The sequence below is a fragment of the Alexandromys fortis genome, unplaced genomic scaffold (assembly GCF_014885135.2).
Source record: "Alexandromys fortis isolate MF-2015 unplaced genomic scaffold, M_Fortis_MF-2015_v1.1 scaffold_50, whole genome shotgun sequence".
Lineage (NCBI taxonomy): Eukaryota > Metazoa > Chordata > Mammalia > Rodentia > Cricetidae > Alexandromys > Alexandromys fortis.
In genome coordinates this window covers 1,728,276-1,749,671 of record NW_026067932.1, presented here as the reverse complement: position 1 = coordinate 1,749,671, position 21,396 = coordinate 1,728,276, and the positions used below count along the sequence as shown (strand labels likewise).

The following is a 21,396-nucleotide window of genomic DNA, read 5'->3' as shown; positions in this document are numbered from 1 at the left end:
CTGCCATATACACACTCTTGAGAACCCCGAATGCCAGCCCCAAGCAGAAACACGGCTTTCATAGCCCATTCATGTCCCCCACATGCCCTTGGTCTGCCTCCCTGGAGGGTCACGGTCTAGCTCATAAATAGCATCAAAGAGAAGTCACTTGGGGGTAAGGCAGTCTAGGAAGTAGAAGGCAGGGACCTCTGAAGCAATGACTAATGGGGGCAGTTAGGGCTCTCTTTGTCCCTTGTTAACAGGGAATAAATAGCCCTCCAGCCTCCCCTTTCTATGCTAGACAGAGGAGGAGGAAGGGGCAGAGAAAGTTCTGGACTGTCATGTGCCTCCTGTACTCCCCCCTCCTCCCCAAGTCACCAAGTCCAGTCAGGAATGGCCTGGCAAGCTGGAACCTCTTTCCCGTCTGAGGTGTTGGTGTGGTGAGTGTTTGAAGAAATGTTCCAATGGCTTATGAGTTAGAGGATCCTCAGGTCAAGTCCTGCCTTAGACCTCAGATAGCCATGAGCCCCTGTGATGTGTGACGTAGGATCGTGGCTCTTCATGCTTTGCCTGACAAGGGAGTGTGTTCAATCCTGATGAGATCCCTGAATGGAGGTCTCTGGGCTCTATGTTTCTTGAAAGCATGTATTTAGTGTGCTTGAAAGCATGTGTTTTTATAAAATTTGAGTCCATTATGCTCATTATTTTGTTTGTTCATTTTGAGACGGGGGTCTCATGAAGGCCAGGCTAGCCCCAAATCCATCATGTAGCCAAGGATAACTTTAAATTCTCATCTTCCTGTCTTTGCTTTTCCAGTGCTGGGGTAGACCATCTTATCCAAGTGGAAGTGACAAGCTAGAGGGTTCATGGTTATCGTTCCAGCGCTCAGGACACAGAGACAGGAGGATCTTGGGTTAAACTTGGGCTGCACAGGGAGATCCTGTCTCAAAAAAACAAAAACAAAAAATGTTGGAAGCTATTGGAGCTATTGTTTCAGCCTGCATCTGGTTAAGTGGACCGCGGAGCTGTATTAAGAGAGTCCCACTTCTAGCCGGGCGGTGGTGGCGCACACCTAAAATCCCAGCACTCGGGAGGCAGAGGCAGGTGGATCTCCCTGAGTTCGAGGCCAGCCTGGTCTACAGAGCTAGTGCCAGGACAGGCTCCAAAGCTACAGAGAAACCCTGTCTCGAAACCCACCCCCCCCCAACAAAAAAAAAGTAAAAAAGTTCTGATATCAACATGTGGATGACATGTTTGTGCCTGGATGCACACCTACACAGCACGCACACACACACACACACACACACACACACACACGAGTGATAATATTAATATTAATAATAAACAAGAACAAAAATCCTAAGAAGTATACTATCTAAAGGGGGAAAAAAGAGTACATATACATGCAAGGTTGGGCGAGAGCATTTTGGGTAATGGAATGGAGACTTCTGACATGTTTGGGTTGGGGTATCTGTTTTTTTTTTTTTTAAATCAGGGTGTTTTAGAAGCTGTGGAAAAGTAGACCAACAGATCAGAAAGATTCCCAGAAGGATGTTAAAAAAAAAATCAAAAACAAAAAACCGAGTGGAGTCTGTGATGAAAGCCGTGTAGTAAAGCATGGGCTTGGAATATGGTGGGCTCCGTGTTCAGCTCACAGCACCATTTGGGGGGGAGGGGGACGACACAGGAAAGAAAAGAAATGAACCACGCTATGACTTAGTAAGTTCAGGGAAGAAAAGGCATGGGGGTGGAACAGGCAGCGATGGAGAAGGTGAGACTCATTTGAGAGTTAGAGTTGACCGAGCTTCATTGGTTAGACCCTGGGTGGCAACAAAGTGGGTTGCGGAAGACACCTAGCCTCCGCCTGGGCCTTCTGGGTGGGTGGTGGAACTGTGACTCAGATCTTCCAGACCTTGTAATAGGTGGTTGGAGGCTTCCGGAGAGTGTCTGGAAGGGTTTAATAAACGTGGTGCTGAGAAGGAACGGAACCGCTCCAGCCAGAAGAGCAGGCTGGTGCTATTCTGGAATATGCGAAAGGGCTAGAGCACCCCGCCCCCCCTTCCAGCTGCTGGGCTCTCACCAATGTAAGATAATCACTCACTGTAAGATGAGCTAAGGTGGGTAACTCTCCACTCAAGGTGAGGCTTGTGGATTTCAAAGGGGCAACCTCAAATAAACACATGGGAACCCAGTTGCTATGTTTTGTGTATGGGATGGATTCTCCACCTCCACTGGGCAAGCAAGAATAGAATGAGTTTACATGATGCCCTAGAAATCGATGCAGCTCTATCTGATTGCTACCTTGTAGACTTTTTTTTTTTTTTTTTTTTTTTGAGCACCTACTCTTCTGTCTGGTCCACCCACCACATTCCTGTGTGTGATTCCAAGGCTGGTTCACATCCTGCCTTCTGGCACCTGCCCCCCATGACATCAGCCTGCATTTAGTTCTTTTGCTCCCATGTTCCTCTGCAGTAATTTGGGGTTCATTGCAGACATCCTTGAAGGTTTCAGTGCTAAACCCAGGGTCCTGTGCACACACGATAATACCTCGCCACTGAGCTGTGGCTCCATTCTGGGCTTTCCATTGCGATGTGTGCCTCGCTGGGTAGCATAGACTGGCTTGGGGTTTGCTATTTTCCTGCTTCAGCCTCCTGAGGAGCCAGAATTACAATCTCCACAGGCAGGCCTGGTTCACTCTTCGTTGTCACCTGTCCGCAGAGGATACCCAATCTTACTCACCTGTACACTTCTCTGTGTACTCTGGTCACCTGCACTCTTGCGAAAAAGCAGGCGAAATGACTGCCTGTATAGCCAACGTGGGCCTGCTGGTTGTTTCATTCAGCAAAGGTTTACTGAGTATTGGTCACGTGCCAAGCACATGACTGAGCCCTGGGGCACTTGGCTCCCTCTCCTCTGGCTCACTGGGTTCTAGCTACAGTCACTTGGTTCCTACCCCAAGGCCTTTCCTCTTGTCCTTCCATCTGCCTGGACTGATTGTCCCTTCCCTGTGAACTTTCTTTTTATTTTATTTATTTAATTTTTTTTTTTTTAACACAGGGTCTCTCTGTGTATCGTCCGGCTGATCTAGAATTTACTATGCAGATCAGACTGGCCTCCAGCTCATAGAGATCCACCTGCCTCTGCCTCCTGAGTGCTGGGATCAAAGCCACCATATTTCGCTTGGACTCTTATTTTTATTTCCTGTGCACTGGTGTTTTGCCTGCATGTAAGTTGGGTGTCAGACCCCTGGGACTGGAAGTATAGATATGTGAGCTGCATGTGGGTGCTGGGAATCAAACCTGGGTCCTCTGGAAAAGCAGCCAGAGCTCTTAACCATTGAGCCATCTTTCCAGCTTCCACCTTGAACTCTTGATATCAAGGTTTCTTTGATCTCATTTCCTTGGAGAAACCTCAGTCTAGTCTCTTGCTGTTGCCTCGATATCTCAGCATCTTTCATTTTTCTCAACGGCACTAGGCAAAGCAGCTAATCTTGTGTGGTTTGCAGGTAAACTATGGGATGGTGGCGACATCCTCTTCTCTGTGGGAACTCATGCAACAAGCATGGTGCTTCCCTCCTTGCAAGAGCTCTGACCGTTGGTTTGAACCAATAAATGGGTGATGTCAGCTATAAACCAGGTTTCTGCCCTGTGGGAGCCTCCACTTCCTCACAATTCCAGGTACTGCATGCTCATAGGCAAGGAACATAAGAAGGAAGACAGTGTCAGCATGTGGTAACTCTACCGAGGGGAGTTAATGAGGGCTGTGGACTCAGGGGAAGGCTGTAGAGTTGGTGTGTAGGCCTGGAGTATTTCATCACCTTTTATCCACTTCTGAGTATATGGCCTGACTTCTGCTTTACGCTTCCTAGAAACTCTTACAGCTTCTAGTCCTAGAACAAGACTTTTGATGATTGCTGAAGACATAATAGCTCCTCCTAGCCATCTCGAGGCACTTGGTAAGCAGTTCGCTTCAGTGTATATATGCATTCAGTATATATATTCTTTATTACATAGTAGTGTTCCAACTCTGGGTCATTTTACCAACATATGTACTAGCTGTAGTTACCTTTACAGCTGTTTATGCATGTGGTTAACCCCCACGCATGGCAAGTGATGCCAGTCATCTTCCTCGTGACAAACTCTAGGTTTCCTCTTTGTGTTGTGCAGAGGCAGTTAACCTGTGCCCTGCTGTGGCCGTTTCCCCTGTCACTATAGCGCCCCGTGTTGTTAGAATTTAATCAAAGCGGTTTCCTTCCCTCTCCCCCTGCAACCCAGCAATATTTCTGGAGACGTATCTGCTGAGATTGATTTTTGGATGTCTTTTTGAAAAAGCGTCTCTGTAAACATTTGTTGACTCTTGGCCTTGATATCAGAGCGGTCACCACCACGAGGCTGGCGGGTAAAGAGTCTCGTTGCTGAGGGATCAGCCGCATGAGTGATTTAATCACAGCTTTCCTGGGTCTGCTATAGAACCCTCCATCACACTAACTAGCGCTCCGTACGCTCACGTCATGACTGCCAAAATTGATGTTTGTCCGGTCGGTGTCTAGTTAGGACTCATTTCTTTAGTCAGTTGAAAAGGCCTTTGTGTTGGGGGAATCAGATTATAATTTTACCCAATTTCTTCATGTTTTCAGCAGAAAAAAAAAAAAGGACGCGTGACCGAACTGCATAACATGTAATTAAAGCAGAAGGCGGGATTCCATTGTTCTGAAGATTCAGCTGCACCAGAGGCTGAGAACAGGAGAAAGAACAGGTTTTTTATCAGACTCCCGTCTCGTGTATTTCCCTGCCTGCCTTCATCACCTTACTTTTTTTTTTCTAGGCCAGAGGATCAGTTTAGGGACTTAAGAATGTTAAGGAAGCCCTACTGGACCCTCAGCCCCTGTAGCCTTCTTTCTTTATCTGTAACCTTGTTTCAATTTCTTCTGTTCACAACTGCAGCTTCTATGAAACGGTTAGATTAGAATACAGGTGGATAATCGGTAAGGTTGTAGAAATACCTTCCTGTGGGAAACTATCTGGGAGGGATACTGGGGGCTGTAAATGAAGTGGCTTTTAGTTTATTTTAATAGAGAAATGGAGGGAGGGGGGAAGAGGGAGGAAGGAAGAGAGAGAACAAAAGAGACCCCCAGAGACAGAAAGAAAAGACAAAATAGATAATTGTGTTCCCTGTGAAGCAGCTAATAACACTGTCATTTTTTTGACCCCGTTGCCATATAATGGAGATAAGAATCTCATTATTCAGAAACATGCAAATACAGCGATTCTGGTTTCCGCACACAGCCACTAATCACCGTGCTGCTCAGGCTGCGTAATTTACTCTGTGAACTCAGGCACATAAAAAAAAAAATATCACCCTAATCCCTCGCCAGTCACGGCAGCCGTGAAGACAGCACCAGAATAGTGCGCGTTTGAAAGGGGGCAGCATGCTGAGGACCGCATTCTTACGAGGCAAAAAAAACGGAGCCAAATACAATGGCTTCTGATTGGATTTCCAGAGCCACTGGCTATAAAGGAACATGGTGTGTGTGTGTGTGTGTGTGTGTGTGTGGGGTTCTCCAATGGTGCAAAGTTTGAAGCTAACACCAAAGTCTTGACACAGGATGGGCAGAATTGGAAATGAGGGTTCCCCGTGACCTTAAGGAGTTCCAAGTTGCTCACTTCTACTACCTAAGAAACAGAGGCTTTTGGGATTTCTTCGGCTTAGATCTAAGTGGTCCAAAAGCCAGACATTACTAGCCGCATGCGGGTCTTGAGCGCTTGAAATACGGCTGGTGCAACGTAGAGGAGCTGGACTCCTAGGACGAACACTGAAGTCGCAGACTGTGATTGGGGAATAAGGTAAGGTTGATCATATTTATTTATTTGAAACAGGGCCTCAGGAGATCAGGCTGGCCCAAACCGGACACATAGCTGAGGATGATCTTGAACCTCTGATCCTCCTGCTACCACTGCTGGGATTATAAATATGAGTTATCACGCCCAGTTTATGCATGCCCACAGCTTCCTGTGTGCCAGGCAGATGATACCAGCTGAGACGGAAACATCAAGATTAGCATATGGAGGGTTGCAGCGCACAGCGCCTGTCTGCGCTCTATGCGCTACCATACAGTTCGCGAGCTTCGGGCAAGGGGCTGGAGATTGAAACACACACAAAGACACATAGACGGGAGACAGAAACACGGACCTCCAGTCACTGGTAAGAAGCCCTCTTTTGAATAGCCCCCCCAGAGGCTTATATACCCAACTGTCAGGTGGGCCAACAGGTGAAAACCTTCTCCTCTGATCCTCATGGCAAGGCAACACGTGCTTGTGAACACGTACTCGTGAAGCAGAGCTGGTAAACAACTTTGACACAGCTTTCATTAACTCAAATCAGAAGGAAAGGAAAGATCTCTATCAGGGAATAGCAGCTGGAGGCCAGGACTTCAAATGGTCCCAACAGAGGGTGTCAGAGGGCATAGGAAGACTGGAATTCTCTCACGGGCTCCTTCTAAATAAAGGCCGAGTGAGAAAATCCTTCATTATACAAACTTGGGAGAGGTTGGAATTATGGAAATGTCCTCTAAGGGGTCATGGACCATGTTGCCTGTTGGCCAGAACTTTTTGGGTCCTTTCCTCAGCTCATTAGCCCATTCTGATTCTTGGGAATGCCCCTGCCCTGCACCCTAAGATAGAATTTCTCTGGCTGTCTTGGAACTCACTTTGTAGACCAGGCTGGCCTTGAACTCTGTCTCCCGATTGTTGGGATTACAGGCGTGCGCCACCACTGCCTGACTGTATTTCCTTTCTTTGATCATGAGTGTGGCTGTGCTCCTTTGTCCTGGGATACAAGAACCTGGAATTGCGTGTTCTCTAAAGTGAGACCCACAGCTCAACACGCCTAGGCACATGTTCCTCAACTCTCTGGGCTTTCTTGCTGTTTCTCTGACCTCTGTGTCCCCTGGGAACTGCTGGGATGTTTAGCTTGCCTGTTCTATTGTTTTTTTTTTTTCTCGTGTGTTAGTCAATTATTTCTCAGACTTCCTTCTGAGTCCATTTTTGACTTATTTTATTAATGGGACTAAGAGCTCAAAAGAGTGAACCTCAACTTTTTTGGTAACAATTACATATTGGGGTGAAAAAGATTGAATTTATTCACTTAAAATGTATCAAATGATTAATTTCTTCTGTTTCCCTTTTCTTTTCTAATGTGACTATTAAGAAAATCTCCAGTTACACAGGTAGCTCCAATTTTATTTCTATTGGGTAACACCCACTCTACCTGAGTTAGATCTTCAGTTGCTAAGATTCTCTCTCTCTCTCTCTCTCTCTCTCTCTCTCTCTCTCTCTCTCTCTCTCTCTCTGTGCGCGTGCACACATACGTCTTCCTCTCAATAAAAATCATGTTCCTTTGGAGATACTTCACATTGATTTGGGAGCCAGCTTCCTCGTTGCTGTTGAGGCTTAGAGTTCTTCCTTGGCACACTGCCCTGCACCTCTCTGCCATGCCAGAGGCTCGGTGAAAAACGTGTGCCTGTGTTGGCAAAGAAGGCTTCCCTGCCAAGTACACTGGCCTGGAGTATTCCGAGAGGACTTTGACACCCCCCTCCCCCCACTGTCACTGGAATGTGAGCCTACTTTGATTTAACCCCTTCCCCTCCAACATCCTACCATCCAGATTCAAAGTTCTAGGCTTCGAACTTCTTGCCTTAGTCTCCTGTGTAACTGGAACACTAGATCAGGTTTAACTCTCGGCCCCCACAAAACAAAACAACAACAACAAAACCCCCAAAACCCAAATGAGGAAGGGGTAGGAAAAACAAATTAAAATAAACAAAAAATACAGTACCAGTAGTCAGTTTGTGGTGTCAAGGGCACTTCTTAGATTCGCATCCTCCAGCCAGCTTGTTTGGGACGTGTCACTATATCTGAGTCTCAGTTTTTCCCCGTCAGGTGCCTGTAACATGAACTCCACCACGCTTTCTTCTGAGAACTGCTGGGGAGTCTGCTGAGAGCATAATCTCAGCGTTGCGGGTTCTGGTGGCCCCGATGGCCGGATCCCGTGAAGAGGCTGTTTCATTTGTTTAAATGAACGAATGGAAATGCCTTGTTGGGCACACTCCACCTTGTCGGGTTGTGCTTTGTGTTTGTGTCTGTCACCTGCTTGGCTCCCGAAGACAAACGAGTCCGGTACACCTTGTAAAACGGTTGTGCTGGGTAATACGCGGTGGCACAGCCACGTGACTGAGGGCAGCCTGTGTCCCGTGCGCTTTATGGACCGCGCGGTCCCTTCAACCAAATCCAGACGAACGGACACGGGCCAAGCTGCCTTTAGCTCTGAGTGGATCAGCCGTCAGGTTTTGAGGAACAAAAGCCACTATCTGCCTCAGGGGAAGATTTAAGAGTAGAACTACTTTTGAGTCAATGTTGGGCCGTAGCTAAGATTGGCTCCTTGTTCTTGGCTGCGTCACACTGAGTTGGATGAATCCAAAGAAAATGAAAGACTGACGCAGAACGTTTCCCTTCGTGGGGCCTTTCCTCACCTCCATCTGCTTAAGTAGGCTTGGTTTTTGATTGATTGCTCGAGTCACTTTGGCCTTTTTGAGGCAAGGGCCCTCTCCCTCTGTACCAAGCTGGCCTAGAACTAACTCACTGTGTAGACCAGATTGGCCTGGAATTCTCTGGAATCTCCTCATCCTCCTGAATGGGTGCTGACTTGAAGTAAATTTGTAAGAGAATCTTTTTTTTAACCAAGGTTCATTATTCAAGTTGTAATAAAGTATCAATATGTACAAAAATGCAAAAATAGCATACTTTTCCAAGAACAGATAAAATATTTAATGGCAAGATAAAACAGAAATATGCCCAGTGACTTCTCTTGGGTTTTAAGCCGGTCTCTGTCGTCTCTATATATGTGTGGTGTTGCTTGTTTTAAAGACAGGATATCACTTAGCCCAGGCTGGCCTTGAGTTCCCGATCCTCCTGTTTCTATCACCAGAGTGCTAGGATGGTAAGTGTACATCACCATGCCTGGCTTGGGTTTCAAAGTCATCTTATTGACTCGATGGCGTAATACTGAATATGTGAACGGGGCAATATAGCACAAGTCTGCGATCTCAGCACTTGGGAGGATCAGAAGTTCAAGGTTGCTCTTGGCTACGTAATAAACTCAAGGCCAGTTTCTGCTACCCGAGACTCTGCCTTAGTTCAGCCAGGCATGCAGGCCAGCCCTGCAATGCCCTTTGAATCCAGGATAACTAGAGACTGTTTGCTTAGGAAGCCGAGAGGTCCAGTTCACGATGGCAGAAGGCAGTTGCCATTAGCGTGGGTTCATCCTTAGTGATAAACAATGGCCCCAGGTGAGTTTGTTTGACCTGTTTTGGTTGCTATCCCAACCGAAGGCATCACCTTTCACCCCAGGCTGCCTTTGGATTGGCTATCGGAAAGGTCAAAGCTGAGGGAAGAAGGTGTGGGTGTAGGACTTGGCACTGTGCTTCGGCTTGTGTTTACTTCTTGGGCCACAAGGTCATTGTAGGCTCCTTCGTTGTTCCATGCTCAGCCTGGGGAACCAACCTCCCTTGAATGAGAGCTTTCTCACTGCCAGGCTCAGGGTGGTCACTTGAGATAGGCTTAGGTCTAAACCTCTATTTCTTGTATATGAAAATGTGTGCTGAGGGCAAGGCCAAAGTTTCATGACAGCAAGCCCTCTGGGGATGACGGTACCCACAAGCACAAGCCTATAAGTGTCTTAGTTATCCCCATTTCACAGATGATGAAACTGAGGCATGGGGGAGGTTCCATAGCAAAGGCAGACCCAAGATAATAAAACAGTATAAGTCTGGAGTCTGTTTCTAAGTTTTAAACGATGCACAAATACTATTAAACACACATTATAGACAATTGAGACTGTGGAATTTCTGTAATTAAGTAAAAAAAAAATTTTTTAGGAGTCCCAGTTCTCATGGCTTCTATGAACTACTTTAGAAGAACAGAGATATGGTGAGGAAGATGGACAGAGAATGGTTTACTGGTTGAGGTGGAATCTTGAACTGGAGGGATCTATTTAACAATCTCTATGTACCATGTCTGTGTCTGGTGCCCGTGGAGGCTACATGAGAGCCTTGGAACCCCTGGGGCTGGAGTTACAGATTCTTGTGAGCCACCATGTGGGTGCTGGGAACTAAGCCTGGGTCCTCTGGAAGAGCAGCCAGTGCTCTTGACTGCTAAGCCACCTCCTCTTCAGTCAACTTGGGGCATCCCATAGCAGAGAGCTTGGCACTATGGGGCACAGCTGCCACTCCAGGGCTCAGGAGGTGGCTAGGATTCAAGGCCAACCTGGGCACCTTGGGGAGACCTTGTCTTTAAACTAATGGACAAGAGGAATAACAATGAACTAGGGTGACTGTGGTTAATAGTAACTATTTCAAAACAGGTAGCAGAGAGGGCCACAGTGGCGTACACCAGCAATCTCAGACCTTGGAAGGCTGAAACCGGGAAAGAATGTTCTCAAGACCTGTCTGAGCTACACAGCAAGACTCTGTAGTTGGTGTTACTCTTTGGGGTCCCGCCGCTCAGCTCCCAAATACACACATTCTTTCTTATGAATGTCCCGCCTTAGCTTGGCTTGTTTCTACCTAGCTTTCTTTAAATTATCCCATCAACCTTTTGCCTCTGGGCTTTTTTTCTTTCCTTACTTATGTCTTATTTTCATGCTTACTCCGTGGCTGGTTCCTAACATCCTTCTCTCCTTGTCCTCTTGCTCCTCTCTATGCAGCCAGAGTTCTCCTTCTATTTATTCTCTCTGCCTGCCAGCCCCGCCTATCCTTGCTCCTGCCTCGCTGCTGGCCGTTCATCTCTTTATTAGACCGTCAGGTGTTTTAGACAGGCAAAGAATTACAGCTTCACAGAGTTAAACAAATGCAGCATAAACAAAAACAACACATCTTTACATCATTAAACAAATGTTCTAAAGCACAAACAAATGTAACATACCTTAAAATAATATTCCACAACAAATGGAATGAAAAAAATGAAAAAAAAAAAACCCAAACAGAAATAAAAAGAGGATTTTGAATGTTCTCCAAAGAAATAACAACTGTTTCGTGGGAAGGCTATAATAATCCAATATTTATACACTGTGCTCCTGTATTAAATATCACACTACCCTTCATAAACACAGTTATTGTCTATGTAGTAGTAGGTATCTAATGTTTAAAAGCTAATCACAACTTCTGGGCAGTGGTAATGCACACTTTTAATCCTAACACTCAGGAAGCAGAGGCAGGTGAATCTCTGTGAATTCGAAGCCAGTCTGCTTTACAGAGTGAGTACCAGGACAGCTGAGGCTACGAAGAGAAACCCTGTCTAGGAAAACAAAAACACAAAAAAAACAAAGTTAACCACAACCAAAGGAGTGGAATAAGTTAATTTTTTTCCTTTGAGAGAATGACACTCTTCCACCTCTCCTATTGATTTTTTTCTTTTTGTTTTTGAGATAAGACTTTACCATGTAGTGCTGGCTATCCTGGATTTTCCTATGTAGCCCAGGCCAGCTTTGAACTCATAGTCATCTGCCTTTGCCTTCTGCGTGCTGGCATTAAAGGCATGTGCCACACCTCAACTGGCTTTTTGGTGTTTTTGAGACAGTTTTACAGAGTCTTCTAGGCTTACCTCAAATTCTTAGAGGTCCTCCTGGACCACAGACAAAGTCCCTATACCAAGTTTCTTGCTGCTGGAGATGGAACCCTGTGGCTTTGCCATGCTAGGCAGGCATTTGAGCAGTTGGGCTATATCCCCAGTCTTGAGTTTGTCTCTTACACTTCAGTTTATTGTGCCTTAATGCTTTTACCACATTTTGTGGTTTATATTTTATTTTGTACTTGGGTCATGAATACTAGCATTGTCTCCTCAGTTTCTTGTTTATGACATGTTACATATGTATGTGTGTGTAGAGCAGTGGTTTTCAACCTTCCTAATGCTGTGGCCCTTTAATACAGTCCCTCATGTTGTGGTGACCCCCAACCACAAAATTATTCATTGCTGCTTCCTAACTGTAATTTTGCTATTGTCATAAATCTTAAATTTCTGATGTGTAGGATATATCTGATATGTGACCCCTGTGAAAGGGTTATTTGACACCCAAAGGGGTCACAACCCAGAGGTCGAGAACATTAGATCTTTTATTTAAGTTATCAATTCATGACATAGGAGAAATCATCTCCATTCTGTGGCTCTACTTTTTTTAATTTTTTTTTTTTTTTTTTGGTTTTTCGAGACAGGGTTTCTCTGTGGCTTTGGAGCCTGTCCTGGAACTAGCTCTGTAGACCAGGCTGGTCTCGAACTCAGAGATTCGCCTGCCTCTGGCCTCCCGAGTGCTGGGATTAAAGGCGTGCACCACCATCACCCGGCTGCTTTTTTAAATCTTAATATACAAAATGAACACTTTATTTAACAGTGGTGGGTAATCTTGTGGGTCAAATGAGGCAGATCCTGCACCCAGTGGCAGGGTCAACTCTGTCTCAGGACCCTCTTGCTATGACGCCAATAAACTGAGCAACTGGACTTCCTTTTTTTTTTTTTTTTTAAAAAAAGTTTTTAGAAACAAGGTTTTTCTGGAGCTTTGGAGCCTGTCCTGGAACTAACTAGCTCTAGTAGACCAGGCTGGCCTTGATCTCACAGAGATCTGCCTTACTCTGCCTTCCAAATGCTGGATTAAAGGGATTAAAAGGCATTGCTACCAGGCGAGCAACTAGACTCTACAATCTTTCACATGGAGGATTATGGAGCAGCTCATGCTGCCCACGAGTCCATTTGGACCTGTGACCATGGTCCCTGCAGGCTGGCCATGCCCAGAACTCTGCTGACCCTGAACGGTTTAATGATCGGCACATAGTTCACGTCCGTGATGGCAGATAGCCAGGGTGACTCAGCATTGAGCTCGTATAGTGTTACACAAGTTGTTAGACATAGAACATGTGTCTTTGGATGGAAAGCAGGGCTAAGGGGCAGTACGGTGAAGGGTTTTGCCTTTTGTTTTCAGACAAAGACTCAGGTTGCACAGGCTTGCCTTGAACTAGCTCTGCCTTTGAGGATGACCTCAAACTCCTGATCCTCTCGCCTCTACCCTCCCTGTGATGAGAGAAGCTCGAGTGTAGTTCTTCCTTACAATACTATCAGTGTCTGATCGATTTATCGGGAGGCAGCCCTGATGTTTGGACCACCTCTATATTTATATAAAGTTTATTGAGCTCCAATAATGCTATGGCCACTGTTCTAAGAGCATCAAGTGTATCAACATTTACTTCTCATGACGGCTCCATAAGGGACCATCTATGATCCCATCATATGGATAGGGACACTGGTGCAGAGTTCTGAGGGGCTGCCTAAGGTCACATGGCTCTAGCGTCTCCCCAGGGAGGGCAGGCCCCTTTTGCTGTCTTATTTTGGTGTCACAATTAAGAGTTGATTCCTTGTTTTATTCAAGTCATTTCAGTTTCTAATATATGATGAACTGTGTTTTTGTCAGTCTGAATGAACACATTGCAGAGATTTCAGAAGGTATTGAAAGCCCCAATCTTGTGCTCTCCTGGGTAGCCTGCACCTGGTGTGTTCTCCTCTGACTGTTCTTTGTAGGTAGAGTTTTCTGTCCCGTTTCCCACTCTCAAATAACCATACAGAGACTTGTTATTAATTATAATTGCTCGGCCAATAGCCTAGGCTTGTTTCTAACTGGCTCTATAATTTAAGTCACGCGTATTTCTTTTCTATGTTCTACCTTGTGTCTCTCTCAGTACCTTTTCTCATTATGGCATGTTCATTTTGCCTCTCTCCGAGTTTCCTCATGACTCAACCCTTGTACCGTCCTGCCTGTCTACCACGTGACGGTTTGTGAGTCAGGCAAGGGCCTGGAAATTGGAACATACACACACAGAGACACTGATCACCCATGAAACAAGAATGCCCCCTTTATTGTGTTCCAGGGCTGCTTATATAGAGTTCTTCCTTCACTAATGGCCATGCTCTAGCTCTCGGGACTTTTCAGCTGCAAGCAAGCCCACCAGAAACCACTTGCCTGCCATCAGGAACTCACGAGGGTCTCGAGCCCAGAGCAGCTGCAAGCACAGGAAAACAAATTGTTTACTCCAGCAGGCAAGGGGTCACAGAAAATTTAGGGTCTGAGGGTCCATAGTCCCCAACAAACCCTCCTTCTTTCCAGCTTTCTCTCAGTCTGGCTCTCCTGCCTAACCTCTTCCTGCCTAGCTATTGGCCAGTAGACTCTTTATTAAGCCAGTGACAGCAATACATATCCACAGTGCACAAAATGATTATTCCCTAGCATTTCTTCCTAGGAACAAAGAACTCAGAGGAGGTGGATTTCCTAAGAAGTGGACAGACAATTGCCACGGCTTTAGTTTATGGCCATTCTCTGCACAGAGGAGGCCCATCCCTCAAGTGGTCCCTCTGAGATCCCCCCACATCCTCTGCTCCTGTGTCTGCTATACAGGGACCAGTAGGGCAATGACCCTCTGAAAGCTTGACTCTTCCTTCTTCCTCTCTGCAGCCATGGCCCAGGGCTGCTGATTGCAGAGCAAGGTAAAGCCCTGAGCAGACATCCAGCACTTTCTAGACTAGAGGTCATCGAATGATTCCCTGGTCCTGGGCAGTTTGCAGGGAACTGACTTGGCTTTTCTGCCAGAAAAGAATGTGCAAGATATACTGATACTACTACAGTGCCCAAGAGAAGGACGGAAGAGCTCTTAGTGGGAGAGAGACAACGCCTGTCACAGTGACTGGGGGCCCTGAGTTCCCTCTTGGTGTTCTGGAAAAGCGGTGTGGCTGGGTGGGCTGGCTAACCCCTTCTTGTTAATGTCATGGAGTTGCTGGGAGGAAGTGGCGGCCCAGTGGCTATGTGTCACCAGAACATCCACAGGCTTAGCAGAGTCCTGGCTAATGTTCTCCTTCTCTGCGCCTTACCTGTATCCTGTAAAACCAGTCATCAGGAGGGAGAGGTGAGACTGCTGTATGGACATGAGTCATCCGGGCTCTGAGAATCTGGGGTTGGTCGGTGACCGAAAGGGACGAGATCATGGGAACCAAATTAGTGTTTACCTGGAAGGCCATCCGCAAAGCCTGAGGTTATTGCCAGTGTCCCGTGAGGTCTTGAGGATGTGCTGAGGGGATGGAAGGAAGACGGAAGGAAAGGGTACGGGTGAAGTTTACTGGGGGACCTCAAAACCCAACCTTCTCAGGAGCTTTGAAGGGGCAGGGGATTATTGGTAAAGGAAAATGGCTGATAGAAATAGGCAGTCTGAGCTGGAGAGATGGCTCAGTGGTTACAAACACTGGCCGCTCTTCCTGAGGACATGGGTTGGATTCCCAGCATCGACAGACAGCTCACAACCATCTGTAACCCCAGTCCTAGGGTTCCAGTGTGCTCTCCTGGCCTCTGTAGGTAAGAGGCACAGACATTGTATACAGACATACGTGTAGGCAAAACATCCATGTACATAAAAATAAGGGAAAAGGTAAAAAAAAGAGAAAGAGAAAGAAAAAGGCAACCAAGAGAAGAATGGGAGCAGACCAGGGTGGGGTATAATAGCGAAACGTAATGACGTATATGTATGGAAATGTCACAGTAAGACCCATCTCTGTGTATGATAAAATAAATAATAATAATAAATAATAATATAAAAGAAATTCTTTCTGTTTTGCATCCCTCTCCTCAATGAAAAACCAAAGAAAGGAAAGAGAAAAGAAAAAGGTGGCTAGGCAGGAGGGGGCATATGGCAAAGGAAATTTGGCTCACAGAAATCGGAGTGTAACTTAACTACCTGGCTGGTTTGGTGAGGACAGGAAGTTTCCTGGCTGTGGGTGCCTCCCTGACTCAGATGCTCCACTTATCTGGCAAGCTCAGCTGCCCTGTGGCTTTGAAAACGGAGCAGCTGTCCACTGGCCCTCCTGTACCTGCGTTATCACCACCACCACACCGTTCAGCTATTTTTTTTTTTTTTTTTGGTTTTTCAAGACAGGGTTTCTCTGTAGCTTTGGAGCCTGTCCTGGAACTAGCTCTTGTAGATCAGGCTAACCTCGAACTCACAGAGCTCTGCCTGCCTCTGCCTCCTGAGTGCTGTCATGAAAGGCTTACATTACCACCATCCCGTTTGCATCCAGCTACTTTTGCTTCACGTGCTAGTCTTGAGTGGAGTGAGTTCTGTAGCCTAGGTCGGCCTAGAAATTGCAGCGCAGTTTCTTCTCCTCTGAAGTAGCTGGATTTTTAGGTTTGTGCCCCCACTGTGTGTAGGTCATGGCTCACGCCCTAGATGATGAAGGGGGTTGAAGAGAGCTTTGTCCGAGGGCAGTGGTAGCTGAGCACAGGGCTCTGAAACCAGACTTATCCTGTTTGGCCTCCAGGGTGTGTTTGGTTGTGTGACAGTGGAGACATCTCTTAGCCTACCTGAACCTGAGGTTTTTCACCTGTAAAACACACATCATACCGTGGAGTGCATTGCATTATACAAGAGAAGAAGTAACTTTGCCTGGGAAACACTGGACACCTAGCTGTGAGTATCTGCTCTGGTCTCGTTTCTGTTGCTTTCACAAAAGGTCTTAATAAAAAGCAGCTTGTTAGACAGAGAGTCTAGTTTAGCTCACAGTTACCAGCTACTGTCCCTCATGACAGGGAAGTCAAAGCAGTGGGAACTTAAAAACAGCTGGTCACGTGACATCCACAGAGCGCCAACAATGCATGTGTGCTTACTGTCCAGCTCTCTCTGTCTACTCTCATGCGTTCCAGGACCCAAACCCTAGGACCCGTGTTGGCCACAGTGGACAAAAGGCCTTTCTTTCTATGTCAGTGAATGCAATTCCAGACATGTTGGAGGGCCAACCAGATCCAGACGATCTCTTACTGGGACTCCCTGCTGGGTGATTTTGGATTGTGTCAAGGTAACAATGAAAATGAGTGACCGCTCACACAGGTCGTCTTGGGTAGGTTCCTCTCTGATGCTGAGGGACCAGACCACCATCAGATCAGGCTTTCTGTCTCGGCTCTTCCGCTCATGAGTCAGCTATGCAACCTCAAACCAGCCCTTGGCTATTCTGAGGTGGACTCAGCTCCCTAAGGACAATGACTGTACTGCTGGACTCTGGGTGTACGGTGAGCGAAGCAAAACAGAACATTACATCATCCGTATTTTTACTGCGGCCTCAGCTGTGACCCGCTAGAAATGCAAATTCTTGGGTCCCATCCCATGCCCAGTTCCCAGTGGATCAGCAACTCTGAGGGTGAGGCTAGCCTTTATTCAGAGTTCTGGGTGAGTCTATAGTACCCTCAAGCCTGAGACTCAACTGTCTTATAGTTTCCAGGGGAGAAGAGAGATGAGTTACCCCAAGAAACTAACTTTGTGTTGAGTAAATTTTTGCCTTTGGCTTAGGAACAATAAAATGGCCTTTCCCTCTTTTTTCTAATTAGGCAGAAAGATATTCAGTTTACCCCTCTGTCTGTCTGTCTATCCATCCATCTATTCATCTATCCATCATCCGTCTATCATCTATCGTCTATCTACCTATCTATTTATATCTATCATCTATCCATCTACACTATATCTATCTTCTATCTATTATCTATTATCTATCTATCTATCTATCTATCTATCTATCTATCTATCTATCTATCTATCTATCTATCTAGACAGGGTCTTACTCTGTAGTTCTGGCTGGTCTGGAACTCTCAAGGATCCGGCTGCCTCTGTCTCCCGAGTGCTACCTTTGAGGGTGTGTTCCACAGTGTCCGGCCAAATATATTTTTTGCCAGAATTATGGACTGAGCAGTGCCCTTCTCTAAACTCATATGTGGAAGCTCCAACCTCCAGTCCCTCAGAGTGTGACTGAAGAGGCCTTAAAGGAGTTGACTAAGGGAATACTATGGATGCTCCTTCATTTAACATGTCCTTGGGAGAAGGAATTTGGATACAGACAGGTCCAGAGGGAAGACCATGGAGAGGCATGTGGAGAAGACAGCTGAAGAAGAGAAATCTCAGAAGATAGGACCCAGGCTACCATCTTGTATTTTGTAACGATTTATTCATTTTTATTTTGTCTGTGTGGGTGTTTTGCTGCCTATATGGCTAAGCACCATGCAAGTTCCTGGTACCTGTGGAGGCCGTAAGTTTTGGATCCCATGGAACTGGAGTTACAGGTGATTGTTAGCTACCACGCCGGTGCCGGGAACTGAGCCTCAGTCCTCTAGATGAAGCAGCCAAGTGCTCGTAACCACCAGGCCATCTCTCCAGCTCCTCCTGCTACCATCTTGAGCCTGGGCATCCAGAACTGTGGGGAAGCAAGCTTCTGTTGTGTTACATGGGTCTATGGTGTCTCACTCCAGCTGAGGGTGAGGGAACAAGAATCAGGCCGGAGAATGACCAGTCTAGACACTAGGTTGCTGGCCGGTGAGGAGGTGGTGAGGAGGTGAGTGTTGGCGGGAGGGTTTAGGGTTTAGGAAGACGCTATTGCTAGCTGCCTCTCTAGATAAAGACAGAAGATGGCATGGCTCCTCACTTCCAAAAGAATTCTTTGCTTTGTGTGTGATTCCCTTGCTGCCAGGAGGGAGATGAGGATGATAAAGTCCCTCTGAAATAAACAACACTCAGTGGAAAAGAATCATTTTATAAACATTGTGTTCACTCATACCCTTTTAGGAACGTGTTCATCTCAGGAAGACAGATACCCAGGGTCCTCTGCAAAGGGTTCCATGGTTGTGTGGAAGGCTTAGACTGGTGGGATCTAAAGAGCCTGTAAACTGCCAAGTAGACTTGCACTCGTATCTCAGAGAACCAGAAATTCAGGGCCATGGCTAGCCTCGCTTCTTTCCTCCTTCCTTCTCTCCCCTCTTCCCTCTTTCCCTTTCTTCTTATCCTTCCTTCTTTCCTTCTAGGGCCGCCTTCTAGCATATTCTGGGCAAGCGCTCCGTGACTCAGCTATATGCCCAGCCCTCTGCTTCCGTTTCATTTCGAGAGAACTAAGTCGCCCTGGCTGGTCTTAACCTGACATTACACAGCCCAGTCAGGCTTTGAACTTTCGGTTTCTTTGCTTCAGCTTCCTGATTTACTGGGCTCACAGGCCTGGCCTGTAGATTTTCTTTTTTATTTTTCGATATATATATTTATTTATGATCCAGGAGAGGTGGTGCATGCTTGTAATTTAATGGCAGCACTTGTGAGATAGGGGCAGGAAGATCAAGAGATCAAAACTGCTGTCAATGACGCGTCGTGGTAGAGGGCAGCTTTGAGACTCTGGTTGTTGGGTCAAAACAACAAAGCTAAGCAGTGGTGTCGCACGCCTTTAATCCCAACACTCGGGAGGCAGGGGCAGGCGGATCTCTGTGGGTTCGAGGCCAGCCTGGTCTACAAGAGCTAGTTCCAGGACAGGCTCCAAAGCTACAGAGAAACCCTGTTTCGAAAAACACACACACACACAAAAACAAAACAAAAAGCCCTAACCAAGTAAATGGATTTGTGTTTTACCTGTCCAACTTCTGTCAAATACTCAGGGGAAGTAAGTCTTAATTCTTTTTATCTTTGTACCCTCCTCCATAGTTTGGACAGTAAATATCCTCTTTATTTTTATTTATTTTGCTATGTAGGCTAGGCTAGATTGCAACTCACGGCAATCCTCCTGTCTTCGTCTTCCCAGTTGCTGGGATTACCATGCCCAGCCAATTGATTTCTTTAAAAGGTTATGTTAAGTCTGGGCTTGTGAGATCAGATCTCTGATCTCAACAAAACATCCCCAACCCCCATTTTGCTGACTACCCGTACCTGCGGCAGAAGGATGAATTTCTCTATGTAAAGGGTGTATGCTTGGTTTTTAATATTCAGCGTGTAGGTGACACTCCTTCAACACCCTAACAACTGTTTTCTCCTGTTGGGACGCCTTTCTGTGCTGCGTAGGATCATGAAGATTGTATGAGCAGACCTCTGGGCTCTGCCGAAAGGATGTAACCCATGGTAGGACACATTTCTGTTACACTTGGCTTTCCCTGCCCAGTCTGTGTGTTGACATTCATAAAAACGAAACAAAACAACAAAAATAACAGGCAAGGATTGTGTGGAGGAAGCCCAGCAGACTGTCTTGGTTGTCAATGGCATTTAGGACTATGTTGTCACTCCTGGGATGTGAGAGGAGGGAGCACGAAGGAGCCCGAGGTTTCTGGCTAGCTTGCTTTTAACTTGAGACAGGAAAGCTGGCACTAGGCTCGAGCTACACACTAGGTGCTCGGTTATGCTTTATCATCCACAGCTGCCGAAACAAGGAAGGGCTAGATGCCCATCAGCAGGTAGACGGGTAAAAAAAATGGGGTACATATAAGCGTTCCTCTATCTTCGAGTCAGTTTCCACATTTTCCCCCAGTAATGGACACGACAAGCCTGTGTTAAATTGCTTGTCTTAACAATACGGAGGCGCAATGAACAAAATCATGGGGAGTAACACGGTAGACTGGAGAGATGGTTTAGTGGGTAAAAGAACTTGCCACCAAGCCCCATGAGACCTGAGTTGGGTCCCTGAACCCAAATATTGGAAGGAGAGAACCAGCTCCCAGAAGCTGTACTCTGACCTTTACCCTTGAGGGATAGCACCCCACCCACATAAAAAATAAATGTATTAAAACAACTTCTTCCTGAATATTTTGTGTACATATTTGTGTGTCTATGTATACATATGTGCTTGTAGAGCCATACGTACTGACCAAGTTTGGAAGAAATAATTTGCAACAAGTGTCTGGATAAGGTGATTTATTATATTTACTATATTATATTGCTATAATCCCAGCAATCAGGAAGCTGAGGCAGGATAATTGCTGTGAATCTGAGCCCAGTCTGCATTTCAGAGTGAGAGCCTGTCCTAAAGACAAAGAAAACAGAACCAGGTGTGTAGCCCATGCCTGTAATCCGAATATTTAGGAGTCTGAAGCAGGAGGAGCGGATGTTCAAGATTAGCTTTGACTATACGTAGGGGTTTAGTCAAGCTGCCTGCAACTGTGTCCTGAGAAATGAGAGGCAATAACAGCAAAAGCAAACAAAATAACGGCTCCTCAGCAACAGCAAGACAGCAAACACAAACGAAAGGGAAAGCAAACATGATTCTATTAGAATTTGAGAAATTTTAATGTCACCAGTTTCCTTACTAGGGTGCGAGAAAATAAATATCTGTGAAATGTTCAAGCAGTAGCTAATAAAACGAAAGTGGGAGATGGTGGAGCAGGCAGAGAGGCTGGCATCCCAGAGAAGACGGTGTTCGCGAGAACACTTAGGGGTCGTAACGTGCTAACGGAGTATGCTCCTGTGCCAGACTGTCTAAGGTGGGTCTCAGCCAGCATTCAGACATTTTGCGGCCCATGTAAGGGGCTGGTGGTAGAAGGTGTCTGGTGTGTGTTGAC

General features: G+C 46.2%; 1 long non-coding RNA gene across 2 annotated transcripts; it reads left to right on the top strand.

Annotated features, from left to right (window-relative positions):
- Window positions 1-1,287: 1,287 nt before the first annotated feature.
- On the top strand, window positions 1,288-8,050 carry LOC126503864 (uncharacterized). Of its 2 annotated transcripts, none has more exons than XR_007592433.1 (3): window positions 1,288-3,934; window positions 4,616-6,180; window positions 7,917-8,050. It is a non-coding gene; the product is annotated as an uncharacterized lncRNA (long non-coding RNA). The 2 variants fall into 2 exon arrangements; XR_007592434.1 differs by lacking the exon at window positions 1,288-3,934 and having other exon boundaries at window positions 4,616-4,734; window positions 5,584-6,180.
- The last annotated feature ends 13,346 nt before the right edge of the window (window positions 8,051-21,396 follow it).